At 41.2% G+C, this 15,045-nt stretch overlaps 1 protein-coding gene and 1 non-coding gene across 10 annotated transcripts in view; both read right to left on the minus strand.

The window, feature by feature from the left end:
* Positions 1-15,045, minus strand: part of NFIB (nuclear factor I B) — a 244,228-nt gene that overhangs the window by 185,674 nt on the left and 43,509 nt on the right. The window lies entirely within an intron of this gene.
* Positions 11,964-12,036, minus strand: TRNAE-UUC. Its single transcript has one exon. It is a non-coding gene; the product is annotated as a tRNA-Glu (tRNA).

Below are 15,045 nucleotides of genomic sequence, written 5' to 3' on the forward strand. Positions count from 1 at the left end.
CAGAAATGTGCTTCAATTTCTATAAAATATTTCAAGGGTAGAAACAGGTTAACCCTCCTAACATCCTTTAAAAGGTAACAAAAATTAGGATTCACTTTTATTGATGAAGGAGTGGAGCATAGAGAAGTTTTACAAGGTCACTAAAAATTAACTTTAAACAATTCGGTTCATTGATGGGTCTTGGTGTGCTTTAACTGACCATAAGGATGTCACACATGAAACATGATCAAATGATGCTCTGTTGCCATTCCAAAACTTCAGATTCAACTCTACCCTGTTCAAAATATTGCTAGGTTCCTTTAGCCTCTGCCCCCCAGTTATGCTAATACAGAAATGGTGAACTACACAGATTCTGAAATCAAAGCATCTCATCTAAACCCACCACTCATTAGCTGTGTGATTTTGAAAAGATCCTTGATGTCTCTCTTATACGTAAAATGAAGCTAATAATGGTACCTGCTGCCATATGGCTGCTGTGAGAATTAAAGAGAAAACATACTATGGAGCTTCTGTTTTACCAAAAGCAGTCATTTTGACCTACATTTTTCCAGAAGCCTCAAACCAACAAAAAATACCAATCAAACTCCAGAGAGGTTGAATTTGAGGGTAACAGAGTTCTTATTGAATTTCTTGTCTTAACAATCTAGGTTTTCATCTTTCATCTCATACCAAAACACAGTTACAGAGGGAAACACTGTGGCCAAGGGAAAAAAAATGTATTAACCATACACTCATTTTGCATTGTTGTTGTTCAGTCACTAAGTCATGTCAAACTCTTCAGGATCCCATGAACTGCAGCATGCCAGGCTTCCCCATCCTTCACTATCTCCTGGAATTCGCTCAGACTCATGTCCATTGAGTCAGTGATGCCATCCAACCATCTCATCTTCCGTGGCCCCCTTCTCCTTTTCTGCGTATTTAGAAATAAATCCATTTCCTTAAAAATTTTAACTAGACAAGTACCCGTCCTTAAGAAAGAAAATGTTCCTTTTAATCCACACTCCCAATTTCATTGCTATAAATCAAGAAGAAAATATATCAGGAGAATGGGATAGAAAAAAAAAAAGAGAAAGACTCATAGAAAGATACAGAGAAAGAGAAAGATAGGAAGGAAGGGAGGGAATGAAATATAATATTTATACTCCTGCTTTGACTTCACTGACTTCCAAAAAGAAAGAGAATATGCCATACCATTAGCACAGTTTAGAAACACTAGCCTGCTTGGCAGCCGCAGTTACAGAACTATGAGCGTCAAGATTACTTAATCATCATGAGCTCATAAATTGGACCCAAGGTGGCAAGACCAGTTGGGCAAAAGGGATCAGAGTTGGGGGTGACTTGCTCCAACACTTTATGGATTACAGAGGCCCTCTTCAAAACCTGAAGAGACAGATAGCATTCTCAGGCTAACTTCCGGACTCACCTTCTAAACAGAGCCAGGAGCTAAGTCCCCACAGCTTGGTTTGACCTGGCTTCCCCTCTACCCCAGTTCTGAGGAGATTCTGCCTCTTCAGAACTGAGCTGATCTGAAAGAACCCGGAGAGGAAGAGCCCAATTCCTAACAAAACCTCAGTCACTCATAGAGATGAAGAAGTTTTGCCTAACAGCTTAGCTCTAAAGCCAGACTGCCCTGGTTCTACCTGACTGGACAACTCCTAGTTGTTTGGCCTTCAGCCAGCCAGTTCCACACAGCACCTCGGGTTCCTCACCTAAACATATGTGCATGCTTCGTTGCTCAGTCATGTCTGACTCTCTGCAACCCCATGGACTGTAAGCCCACCAGACTCCTCTGTCCATGGGCTTTCCCAGGCAAGAATACTGGAGTGGCTTGCCATTTCCTTCTCCAGGGGATCTTACTGACACAGGGATCAAATCCAAGTCCCCTGTGTCTCTTGCAATGCTGGTGGATTCTTTTACCCACTGAGCCATCAGGCAAGCTCCCCTCAATGGGAATCCAAGCGAGATTACTGTGAATATTAAATGAGATGATACACATGTATAACAGGCCAGTCCCAAGTCGTCGTGGATACAAGCTGCTAATTTATTCCAGCTACTGCACAGCTGAAGAACCCGCCTGCCAATACAGGAGATGTAAGAGATGCAGGTTCAACCCCTGGGTTAGGAAGATCCCTTGGAGGAGGGCATGGCAACCCACTCCAGTATTCTTGCCTGGACAGTCTCATGGACAGAGGAGCCTGGCAGGCTATGGTCCATAGGGTCACGAAGAGTTGGACATGACCGAAGGGACTTAGCACAACATAGCTGCGAAAGCCTGTGAAACACGAGGTGGCTGGCTCTCTCGTGAGCTGGATGTTAGAGTGAACGCCCCATGCGGGGCCAGCAAAAAGCAGCATCCCTGGTGCTTCACTCAACCTTAAATGAACAAGGATTAAAACCTCAAAAATCCTTGAGTCGTAAAGAGATAATTCCATAGATGACACCTACAGTGTACCTTCTATGGTGTCTTAGGCTGAATTTATCAATACAGGTAGACAGAATTATTGGTTGTACTGCTAAAGAAAGATAAAATTTTTTTAAAGGGACAATGGTTTTTTTAGAGCCTTATATCACTTTACATCTCCTATGATTAGGTTTGGTTTAATGCAATCCAGTAAACTGTAAAGTGTGGGCTTTCTTTCCCCTCCATTTACATTTTTAGCGGTGGTGGCTGCTGCCATCAAGCATCCCGAGTGCTCTTTTATGGACATGCGTGCTGAGTCACTTCAGTCATGTCCGACTCTTTGCAATCCTATGAACTGTAGCTCACCAGGCTCCTCTGTCCATGGGATTCTCCAGGCAAGAATACTGGAGTGGGTTGCCATTGTAAGCTGTAAAAGAACCTTTTTGATGACTCAGGTTAGAATATAAATTCAATGGAGACAAAGGTACCGCTTATAATGACTGAGAACTTTCATTCAGATCTTCTCCTTTTATAACTGCTGTGATCTAACAGGGCAATTGATTTCAACATACAATTTAACCAACAGGTTGGTTAACCTTGTCTGCTTATTAGTAAAGAAACAATGCTTTCAGAATTATGCTGAATTATGTGGCCCTTCAGGTCAAAGAGCTTTGCAGGTAGGTGAGATGAGGATGGTTTTAAGTACATGAAAACATCCTACCTACCTGTGCTGCCCTTCCAGATCTGCTTTCTGCCAGGGCCCTCTTCTGCCACAGAGCAGGCAGAAGGCAGAAAGCTAGCCCGTACTTCCTGGATGAACCCTGATGAGGTCTCACTACTACCTGCCTTATGAAGTTTCTGCTGCAGCTACCAGCAAAACATTTTTTTTGTTTGCCCCTGGATGTCTTACAGTGGAAACCATGCCAAATGAGTTTGCTGAACATTGGTGTGAACTAGGAAACTACTTTGAGCAACAGTCCCACTATTCCAGCAGTTTACTTTTCTAAAACACCCTCCTTTTGTTAATATTCTTTTTAGACAGTTTTACCCAGTGGCTTCATATATCAGGTTAGAAAGGATGTCATTCCATTTTAAAGCACATTACATGGAAACATTATAACAATAATATATACACATGAATCTGTCTACATTCACATCACACACACACTTGCTAAACTTGCAATTGAACCCCAGGACTAACAACAAACACATTATCCCTGGTTCTTTTTATGATACCTTCTTTCTAGGATCTGCTTTCATTCAGAAGCTCCTACAAAATACCAGTGCTTCCCCAGACCATGTTCTAAAGTACATGAACTATTAATAAAAGTTCCTTTAAGGAAAGAAATTCCACAATCAAATTTGTCATTTTTCTGAGGACAAATCTGATCCACAGGCATGCAAGACTGAAGGGAATCACTTAGGTATTGTATGAACCCAGCCAACTATTCAACAGTCACATCTCGGAGTGATTTTGTTGTTCTCTCTCTATTCATTGTTACATAGAAAGCTCATGAAGTGATAACACTGCTCCTTTGTTTAAAAAATAAAAGGCCACTGAAAGAAAAGCCAATTACTTGTGATGGTGACAGAAGTTAAGAGAAAGTGAAAAGGCGTACGGAAGTGGTGCTTCTTGTCCAAATACAGACACCTGGGGAAGACACTATAGTCCACAGGGCTGCCTGTAAATTCAGAAATTCATGATCATCCTTGAAATATCTCTCAGAAGTGTCAAGGGTCTACTACACATTGCTCTAAGTGTTTAGGCACCATGGAAATAAACTGGACATAACTATAGATGTCTTCGGAACAAGATCCTATCTTATATTTGATGGAGGAGAAATTTCTCACACAAGTGGCTTATCTCTAGAAAAAGGGGCCCAGGAGTACTGTTACATATTATGATTGGAAGGGTCTTCTGACTGAACGCTATTTATAAATACAAGGTATTTTAATCAACTAGGGTTGAATCTGAGAACTGGACTCCAGTATCACCTCCAGATAGGGTCACGCTGGTTCATGTTTAGCTTTTGTAGAAGAGCTTCTGATGGCAATTTGAGGTGGGAGGCTCCAAGGAAGCACTCTCAGGGATGGGTACAAGATTGAATTGCTGGATCCTGAGCGGACCAAGACACTGGGCCAGGAGAACAGGTAGGAAGGACTCAAAGTACACTGAGGTTAAGTGAGCACCCATGAACTTCAGAGGCATGGATCTAGTGACTCCCCGACAGTGAAAGCTAAAGGCAATGGAGCCTCCAAGAGAATCTGGCCTCCTACTGAACAGCTCCCTTGGGCAGCTCAGCATCCCAGTGACTGCACCCAGGGCCCGACTGTGGACCCCACACATTAAGCAATGTGTCCAAGGTCTTCCAAATACAAAATGCTTCCTTTTAAAATCACGTAACTTTTCTTTTAATCCGTGTTCTTATTTAATTTATGGAGCTTTTGTAAAACTCCCTGGTCATTCTCTGAAAATTTTTTTATTAATCTCGCAGAAGGATAGTCTAACTTTTCCCCAAATCTCCCTAAACCTCATGGTGCTTCAAACACTAGGGACTTTTCCCCTCTCCTCTAGAGTTTTGATTTCCCATGAAAGACAGCCATTCAGGAAAGACACTAAGGAAATCAACCTGAATGTTCATTGGAAGGGCTGATGCTGAAGTTGAAGTGCCAACTCTTTGGCCACCTGATGTGAAGAGCCAATTCATTGGAAAAGAGGCTAATGCTGGGAAAGGCTGAGGGCAAGGGAAGAAAGGAGCAACAGAGGATGAGACACCAACTCAACGGACACGAGTTTGAGCAAACTCTGGGAGCCAGTGAGACAGGGAAGCCTGGCGTGCTGCAGGCCGTGGGGTCACCAAGAGTCAGACACGACCTAGTGACTAAACAACAACCAGCATGCAGATACGTGCTGTCAAACTTTCCTGGCTACATAGCTAAGGCAACATGTAGGTATGTGAGTGGAAAACATCTAGTACCAAGACTACTGCTGATTGCCAAGGAGGGAGACCAGCAAAATGCAGACTCTTACAAGAGAGCTCAGATCCTGCCATCCAGAAGACCAATCACAGGTTGGTTAGTTTCACACAGAGGTATACACTTACCGGGGGGTACACAGGATGGCCCCATGGGACCTGATCTTTCTAAACTTGTGTATAATCAGTCAGAGAGCTACTCAGATGGTAGCAAGAGGGAGCCTGCATCACTGATTCCTGTTTCTCCATCACAGTACATTTTGCCCTTTCAATGGCAAGACACGTGGGTATACTAGACTGATGGATCAAGGAGAGGAAAGTGTTTTGTTTTGTTTTGTTTTAAGGCCAAGACAGCAGAACTTAAGACTAAAAAGAAAACTTGATGACAGGGAAGAAAGAAGGAGCCACATCTCAAGCTTTTGTTTGAAAGTGACTATAGAACATTCACATCACATGTCAGCCCTTAACGAGGTGGTTCAGTGGAGTATATCACATTTGTCATTTTTCCTCTATCTATTCAGTTCATCTCAATGAATCGTACCTACCTTCCAGGGCTCCTCCCTCTTGTCACCCTCCCCACCTCAGCCTCCTAAACAGAGGCCACCAACTTGATGGTATATTTCAACTCTGGCTTTGATGAAGAGGGTCAGCTTGGCACACACGTAATTTCCCTGTAGATTAAGAACATTTACTTTCTTCCTGCTGGGTCCCTCCCAGAGATACCATCAAACGTCTACCTACGCAATTAGTTTTCACAGGTGGCTGTTTTGCCTCCAGTAAAACTACTTTCTTTCCCCTTCTGCAAGTCAAAGCAGAGCAAATGCACATGAAAACATTTCAGATATGAAATAAACACTTTCATAAAGGCAGCTATGATGCAATGCACTGTTCCCGACTGACCCAAGTCATGGAATGAACTCCACACACCAGGATCAAAGTTGAAAGGAATTATTTCTGGGAGAAGAGGTAGAGGAAGATTTGGAAGGGAGAGAGGGAAGGAAATAAGGAGAGGAAGAGAAGCCACAATTGCAGCTGCTTCATAGTCCAAAAGGGTTTTCCAATGTCTTCTCTGCTTTAGCAAACTTCCTGTTGCAAGTCTGTGCTCACCTACACAGAACTGAAAGTGTGGGCTACAAAGATGTCCATACACATGAACAGTAGTGGGTGATGAGGTGGTTTGTACCTATTTGTCTTGTTTCTGTTGCACCGGGACACTTGCAACATGAAACTTACCAAGTTGTGAGATGTCCTTGTTTCTCTGGTCTTTTTTCTAAGAAAAAGCTCCAGTTTTAGAAGGAGCCATTTCCAAGAGGGGAAAAAAATTTCAATGTCGACATAAATCCCTTGAACTAAACATCTGTTTAAACTGTTTCTAGGTCAGGGGTCTAAAACTGTGAAACACTAGGGGTGCAGACATGATTTCTTTCCCAAGGCCTCCAAGAGCTGCAGTCTGCACACCGCTTGTGATATTGTTTAAACATCTGGGCCTCTTCCCCTAAAAGGAAAGGCGTGATAGGGTGGATTGCCGTGGTTTTTTGTTTTAACCTATAACATGATTTTGTTATTTGTGCAGCCTCTAAATAAACTACCGGTAAAGAAGGTAGGTTTTTCCTTTAAAATATCATTTAAGTGTTTTGATGTTTCGATGGCATTCTGTATGGCATGAGGAGATTGGTTTCACAAAAGCTGCAGACTCTAGGATGAGCATGAAGAAATGGTTGCCATCAGTTCTTCCCTGTGCAGAAAATCTCTTCCAGGAGATATTTTTTCTCCCAGCATTCTCCTTCATTGCTCTGACAAAAAAAAAGAGCAGATACCCTGATTTTTAAGTCAAGTTCAACACTTGTATTCAACTATGGATAAAAAACTGTGTTTAGAATATTAAAACATAAACTCATTCCAAAAAGATGGGGGTGGGGACAGGGAGAGAGAAGAGGAACACAGCTTCCCACGTGGCTTGGCTGAAACCTCAGAAATACACATATATGAAATTCAGCACGGGTGACGATAAAGGGAAATTGAGGGCCAAACACAGGTTTGTCACCAGGATTCCTCGTATTTACAGCTCCACTCACCCAAAGAATCTGTGTTATGTATTCATTATGGAGAACAATGATGGATCTCAGTGGTGGAAGAGCTTAGGGAGAGCAAAAGGGAAAGTGAGTCTGAGACAAACGGAGCAGCCCATTCAGTGAAAAGTGAAAGCGAAGAGTGCAAAGTATGAGCTCAAATACCAGTGTCTGTACTCAAGTCCTCACCCCCCCAGAGTACTGCTGCTGTGTCATATCTCTGCCCCTAAAACACGCGGGAGGTAAAAAGCAAACCCTAAAAAACTCCCAGTTCAAGTGCGAAAGAGTGATTTTGCTGATGCAGTACAGAACAATAGTGCATGGTTGTCAAGTATCATAAAGGGATTAGAGTTTTGTTTTGATTTATTTTAATGTACAAAGGAAGAAAGGAGACACACTTCAAAGGGTTTGCCTCTGGCCCAGACTTCCGGCCTTAGGGAAACAAATTTCCCAGCAAACATTATAGAAATATAGAAATGCCCATTTTAAATTGACCAAAAAAAAAAAAAACCAAACCAAAAACAAATCTTTCTACTAAGACTAGATAGATGTTGTATACAAAAAGTCAAATGCTTTTTTCCCTCCCTCCCTGATACTAGGAGACATGATCCATCACACACCCCGGTCTTATTCCACCTGCCCAGTCAATAGCCATTCTTATATACAGAGAAGGTTATTCCTATACTTAGGTGACTTTTCAAAACTCAAAAGTGTATGCCCAATAATAATGTTCTTAGGAATAAGAAAGTAACTACAAGAGGTTAAATAATTATCAAAATAGAGAAACCAAAGGAACTGCTAATGTCTGTGTACATAGCAGCATTTAGGTGAGAATAAAAGACACATTATCGGTTTCCTCAGAAAAATAAAAATGATCAGCGATGAGTTTTTATGTGTCTCAGGATTATCCATTATAGAATAAGACAAATATTTTCATTAATTATTCAAAGATTCTGTTATGTCTTCTGCCAGAACTCTATAGAGATACTCTTTCCTGACCATGCCTTATTTTCAAGACAGTATTTCTAGGAGATGGAGGAGACAAGAATTTCAAATAGCTTTAAATTCCAATCAGAGGATGTGAAAGCCAGTAAGAAACTTAAAAGGAAATCTGGGCTATCCCCACACCTAAGGCAAAGCCACACCTAGAGCAACGTAAGCAGATAATCATCTAATCTAATTTTAAAATAAATCAGGCTCCATAAATTCCCTCCCTAAATTCCTGAGCCTAACACCCTTCTACTCATGAAATTCCTTTCAAGCTACAGCTTAAGTACATTCAGTCATCACCAAGTGAATAAAAAGACAGATATAGTGGATACCATGAGAAACTCTGCAGGATCAGTCATAAAAATTACTGGATCAGAACTGATTTACTGTGACTAGGTATATATGTGGGTTGTCCCAGCAAAGTCCTTTGGATCAGAATTCAGAGCAAAGGTACATGCTTTCCACTATGGATTAGATGTTATATCATACTTTCCACTAGGAATATCTATTTATCTATCTATCTACGTACAAACTACAAATAGTACCCAGCTATGAGAGACGTATTATGGACTTAAAATTTGTGTGCATGCCCACAATTTATATATTGAAGTCCAGGCCCCACCCTTGTGACCTTGATCCAATAAGATGGTGTATGTGTGTGTGTATTAGTCGCTCAGTCCTGTCTGCCTCTTTGCGACCCCTCAGACTGTAGCCTGCCAGGCTTCTCTGTCCATGGAATTGTCCAGGTAAGAATACTGGAGTGGATTGCCATTCCCTTCTCCAGAGGAACTTCCCAATCCAGGAATCGAACTCTGGTCTCCCGCTTCACAGGCAGATTCTTCACCATTTGAGCTACGGGGAAGTCTAATAAGATCCAATAAGATTAGTGTCCTTATAAAAAGAGACACCAGAGATCTTGCTTGTTCTCTCTCTGCCACGTGAGGACACCATGAGAAGGCAGTCACCTATAAACCGTGAAAAGAGGCATCAGAATGAAAAATAACTTGCTGACACCTTGATCTTAGACGTCTTGGCTTTTAGAACTGTGGGAATAATAGTTTAGCCGCCCAGTCTACAGTATTTGACGATGGCAGCCAAGGAGACTGAGACAGGAGGCATATCATGAACACCCTTATGTCGACTATGTGTCCTTCTCTTTAGACACTCCTCTGTCTTCCCTGACATCTCTGAGACAGCATTCCTCTCATGTTTAGGATGACTCTTCTAGTTTATTTTATTTACTCCTCAAATGTCTATTTGAGTGTCAGCTATGCAGCAGGCATTCAGCTACATGCAAGATATCCCAGAGAGTTTACAGGGCAGTGGGGAGAAAAAGAAAGAACTGAGCAATTCTAATAATATGTGGTAAGTCCTACTACTGACAAGTCCAAGGTACTGTTAAGAGCCCAAAGGAGAAGCCACCATCTCAGACAAGGGGGATCAATGTATTGCAATGTCTCAGATGGGCCTGGAAGGATGAACAAGAGCTATTCAGAGGAAGGATGGAGGATAAAATATGCCATCTTAGTGGGATGACAGAGTACACACGCAGAGGGTGGGAGATGTGAGCGCCTCTCCCTTAGACACTCACTGTAGACCTCCTTCAGGGGTCCACTCACAGCCCTCAGAACTTCTCTAGAAACAATCCCTCCCTTAATAGCTCCATTTACTTCCAAGCTTTCAATTACACTCAAATCTGTATTCCTAACCAGAACCCTGCTTCTCTACTCTAGCACTCTTTTTAATAGACAGTTCATTTCGGCAGGGCATATGACCAACAGTTTGACTAAAATCCAAGTCTTTATCCCTTCCTCAGATTTGCTCTTGCTTTTGGATTGCCTGTGTTTGTAAACTGCCCTAGGTTTCTCCCCATGGTATAGCCATCTCCTCCTCCTCCCCCCCTTACCCTTCAAGTCCATCTATCATCACACTCCCTTTCATCAATACCTCCAGAATCTGGTCATTCCTGCTGGTTCTGTACTCAGTCAGATCCCAAGCATCAAACCTGAAGATTAATCTTTATTATTATTACAAATAATGACATGACACTTAACAGAAAACTGCATAAATTCATGTATGAAAACACAAAATCCAAGAGATAAATGCAGACAGGAAATAGAAATTGCTATCACAGACTCCAAAAGGAACAAACAGACAAATGAACACAAATATTGAGCTCTGAGCTGTCGGTCATACTAGGAAAAGACAACGATAAGATTGACTACACAGTTCTCATCATAGGATGAAAAGAGGCAGGCCAACAAATCTGTTGCCTGGAAGGGATTTCTCAGAGGCATAGAATACTAGAATACGAGAGGCAATGAACAACATAACAGGAAAATGTAGTTTTATAAAGTCAGCCGAGGTCTTCTACATATGGCTCTTCACATATAAAATATTTCTTAAATATTTTGTTTACAGTGAAGACCACCTAAAGTTAAATGAGGATTCTGCAAATGCAAGTCTATCCAGGAATACAGTGACATGCTTCTTATAGAGAGCTCTCTAACAATCATGAAAGCATCACCTGTCCTTGAGACCATCTCTGGAAGTGCCAATGCCAGAAAGGGACTTTTAACCAGAGCTACATTGATAACGGAGGTCACAAACTAGTATCAAACGTACTAGGATACTACTGTACTTCTCATCCTTTCCTATTCCATTTCCTCAACAAAGCTTTCCCACAGGACCTTAGCTAACAGAGATTCCCCAATAATCATCTCCAGTTTAATCTGTACACTGCTATCATCACATTCTCTTTGTTTCATCACAATCTGAAATGACTTGTTTATTAATTTGTTGATTTGACTTGATCATTCTTTCCCAACGGAAGGCAAGATCCCTGAGGGCAGAGCTCACATCTGTCTTGTTCATGATTATATCCACAGCCCTTATTAGCCTTATATATAAACCTTATAAGCCTGGTTTATAGCAGGTGCACAATAAAAATTGTTTAAATTACTGAATATGCAGTCTATATTTTCTGTTTTAAATCTTTATATGCAAATCTTTAAATCTTTATATGCAATATACAAAATAAAGGGAGAAGACAAATATTTTACATGAAAATTTTAAAGCCTGGCCTAAAACATCCCTTTCCCAGCTCCATTTTCTCCCTTCTCCAATACATCTTTCATTTTACTATCAAAATTGTCATATATAAGACAATCTAATTATAACTTCTAAGAGACTTGTGAAGAGGTACCCCCCTATTCAGTGTGGCAACTGAAACCATCAGCAACCCGACTCTCAGTCCAGCCTCTTAAAGACCCTCCATTCCTACACAAGCTAAAATCTACTAACCACTTCCCTGGTTGTTCATGACCCACAACCACCAATGTGCCCGTACCTGTTCCCAATACTTACCTTTCCTTGTGCTAATTCCAACATCTAGGAGCCCCACCCCCTCACGTTTCTGTCTGAGAAAACTACTCATCTTTCTAGCTCACTTCTAGAAGTCACAAGAGCCTTCTCTGTTACTTGTTTTATTGTTTTTGGCCCCACCATGTGCAGCTTGTGGGATCTTAGTTCCCTAACCAGGGATTGAACCTGGGCCTTCAGCAGGGAAAGTGCAGAGTCCTAACCACTGGACCACCAGGGAATTACTGCAAGAGTTTTCTTTGGATTCTCACAAATTACTAACTCCCTTCTCTCCACGCCAACAGTACTTTTAATCTATCTGTATGCCACTGTCTACCATCTGTTTCATACAATTTAGGTGGTTAGTTTTATGTTTCTATTTCCATTACTAGATCAGATTATAAACTCCCTGAGAACAAGGATCAACACATTATTGGTCTTTATAGTTCCCCAATATTTAGCACACTAGCATATTGCTAGGCATACAGTATGTTCACTGAACTTAACAAAGGTTCCTTGAACTTCTTATTTGCATAATTAGAACAATGAAAGAGGCACTGATAATGTCTGCTCTGGATTCAGTTTTACACAATCGAAGGCCTGGGTACAGCACCACCATTTACTAGATAAGAGAGAATTAACATCCACTTTACCAGCTAATGGATTTCAGTTTTATACAGTTGCAGGCCTGGATACAGAGAAACCCTTTACTAGATTAGAAACATTTGAAGAAGTTTTAGAATTCTTAAGTACAAGGTTCAGAATCAAAAGTGTGCTACTTCTCTGCTTTCAGTATTGCTCCCCAACCAAGATCCAGTTTGCCAAATCACAACATCATTTCCAAAAGTATGAGCAATCAACAGAATGAATGAATTCAGCCATATGCATCTATCAGGCTATTGAGCAATGAAGCATACAGGCATAAAAAATGGTGTTGTGACATATGTGTTCTTATTATCTGCACACAATGCAGCTATGCATTTCACATATAGACACATCTGAACCCTAACTCTACATATGAAAAAGAAAAGCATTCATGCCAACTCTCAGCACAACACACATCACATCAGTTTCACAACTGGTGGCTTTACATCACTTTATGTTCCGTATGCCTGCATGTCCAAAATATTTTCCTTGTGACAAGTGACTGCAACGTAGAATCAGGTACCATTTTTAATGAGAGAGGCTACTGGCTTTAACTGTACGCTAACAAAATCTCAGTCCTACTGAAACAGGGTATTGGGGAACAGCTTTGTTTGCCTTCTCGGGACTCATTAATTTTTACTTTAATCATACTTCAGAAAACTAAAGAAAGGAAAGGAAGCTGAACTGAATTTTTTTTAAAAAGTAGTAAGTTATGTATATTAATTTTACATTACATATTTTGGAAGGGCAAATTCATTATTTATACAGGTGCTACCTGACCTCTGTCCAGGGAGTTATTCATTTTAACCTATTAATAAGCACACTATAAACAACAATGAAAGTTACGTGACCTTACACAGCTGTCTCAAGCCACTGTACTTCCATCGTTAAGGAAACTGTTAGATGACCCTGTTGTCAGAACACACTAAATCTGTCTGAATAGGGAAAACAGGGCTTTTTCTCCAAGGATAAAGCAAAAATCCTGGGCAGAGTTGCTGTTCCCACTGTACAATCACCCTTGTTATTTATCATTTATTATTCACCTATGTTTTTGGTATAAGCATTACAGGAAGCTTTTAGGCTGGTTGTAGCATATAATCAGTTGCTTATTGCCAAGGGAAAGACTTTTTCCCCAGAAAGACAATCTGTGCACACACTAATTTGAAAGACAGGATAGGAGCTGCAAGTGTTTTAATAGCCCATTATCAAAAATTATCCCTTGGCTATAAAATCCCCAGACCACTGGCTTGAGATCAGCTCAAAGAAAAATGAGATTACAGAATTTAATCTAGTGAAGGGGAGTGAGAGATGAGTTTTAAAAAGCCTTAGATCACCAAAAAAAAAAAAGGAAGAAAGAAAGAAAAAAAGACAGCAGACAGAAACAAGATCAGCTTAGATTAAACCTGCCACATGTTTACCTCATACAAATCTGACACATTCCAAGATTAATTTTAATTTTTAAAAGTATGCTGCTACTTCACAATATTTTAATAAGAGTGGGGAAGGCTCAGAAAAAAAAAATTATATGGTGAGGTGACAGGAAACAAAACAGTATTTTGTCTTAAATTTGCACAACCTAATTTATAGCAATAAAGCAGAACCTATGAGTTCTGGTAAATGTCAGGGCCGTCATGTCCATTACATATGTGGGTAGGTATGAAGCAGAGTCTCCGTAGGCCCTTCAAAAATTGCACACAGCCGCCCTAATGCAAACCAGAAGTCTCAGCCCTCTGGATGAACACAAGGATTCATTCCCATGTGGATATTTACAGAGGGTCCCCTCCAACCCCACCCCATCCTCATTTATGTACATTTCAAGAGGCCAACAGGAGGCCATCACCATGGAGGTGGCTCATGAGAAGATGACTCCCACCCCAACAAAATCTGGCCCAACCCCTGCAAAGCAAGCAAGAGTCCTGTAGAACCTCCCTTTCCCCCCACCCCACAACCTCTGCTCTCTTACATCTCCTCCCCCTTCTCCTCCCCCCACCCCTCCCCGCGAGCATCTGCCTTGCCCAATCTCGCCTGGGCCAGCTCCAATAACAACATCTGCTTGGCAGCTTTTCAAGCCCACGGATAGTTATCTAACTGAGGCTTTTGTGCTGTACTGTTTATTCTATGTGAAGAAATGCCTCCTTAGTTGAAAGAGTACTTTAGAAAAACTGTGCAGCTATTAGCAAGTGAAGCACAAGGCTAATAACCCCCACCTGCTCATCAAATTAATTATGACATCTGAGTCATTATAACTCAGAAAGAAAACATGACTGCAGATTTGTCACATGTAGGAATAAACATGTATTAGGACCAGGAAAAAAAACCAGACCAAGAGACTCAGCTGGACAAAACACATGCTTCCACCTTGCAGAGACTGGAAATATGGATCCTATCTTCTCAAGTGAACAGATGAAAAAGGATGAGTGGTTGGCCAGACAGCCACACTAATGTTAAATGGTGCAAAATGAGATAAAGTCAGGGAATATGGAACCTCAAGAAGAACACTTAAGGAGTCAGTAATAATTTCTTTAAACAAAGCAAAACACAATACAAAGCCACCCCACCCCAAAACTATGCTGTTCAAAATTAATGTGACCCCTTTCACTTGGGC

This window comes from Cervus canadensis, chromosome 14, assembly GCF_019320065.1.
Source record: "Cervus canadensis isolate Bull #8, Minnesota chromosome 14, ASM1932006v1, whole genome shotgun sequence".
NCBI lineage: Eukaryota > Metazoa > Chordata > Mammalia > Artiodactyla > Cervidae > Cervus > Cervus canadensis.